Raw genomic sequence first — 989 nt, forward strand, 5'->3', positions numbered from 1 at the left:
ATCTTGGCTTAGTGATCACGAAAAAGCACACCAAACTTAGAGGTTTTGCTTGTCCTCAAGCAAAAAGAGAAGAAAGAAGAGAAGAGAGAGAGATGAAGAGGAAATTCGAATGGTGTGGTGGAAAGAGGAAGCCAAACACGAATTTATAAGGTGAGGGGGAGAGTTTTTTTTTCGAAAAAAAAAGAGAGATTTGAAGGGAGATTTGAGAAGATATGGAAAGAAATTGAGAAAAGGGTGAGTTTTTGAAGAAGATTTGGGATTAATTTGAAATAGATTTGAAGAATGGTTTTGATTTGTGAAGATTTGAAAGTGAATGATGAAAGGTTGCAGTGCATTTATGTAGAAGAGTATGGGTAAAAAGAGGAAAGTTTGAAAAAAATTTGAGTTGAAAACAAAAATGTGGTCCCCCCACCTTTCTGGCGTTAAACGCCCAGAATGGCACCCATTCTGGCGTTTAACGCCCAATTGCTACCCCTTTTGGGCGTTTAACGCCCAGCCAGGTGCCCTGGCTGGCGTTAAACGCCAGAAAGCCTTTTATCACTGGGCGTTTTTCAAAACGCCCAGGATGCTGCACACCTGGCGTTAAACGCCCAGAATGGGCACTATTCTGGGCGTTTAACGCCCAAAATGGCACCATTCCTGGCGTTAAACGCCCAGAATGGTACCCATTCTGGCGTTTAACGCCCAAAATGCCCCTTACTGGCGTTTTTTCGCCAGTAAGCTCATTTTCTCTGCTTTTTGAGCTGAATCCTTCTGTAACTCTGTGAACTCCTTCATTTTTGATATTTGCCCTTGTAGAAACAAAACATATAACCTGCTAATGACTGGGTTGCCTCCCAGCAAGCGCTTCTTTACTGTCTTTAGCTGGACTTTCACTGAGAATCACTCAAGCCTCAGTTTTGAGCACTCCTGCTCAAAGTTTCCTTCAAGATAATGCTTGATTCTCTGTCCATTAACAATGAACTTTTTGTCAGAATCAATATCCTGAA

Source organism: Arachis duranensis, chromosome 2 (assembly GCF_000817695.3).
Source record: "Arachis duranensis cultivar V14167 chromosome 2, aradu.V14167.gnm2.J7QH, whole genome shotgun sequence".
NCBI lineage: Eukaryota > Viridiplantae > Streptophyta > Magnoliopsida > Fabales > Fabaceae > Arachis > Arachis duranensis.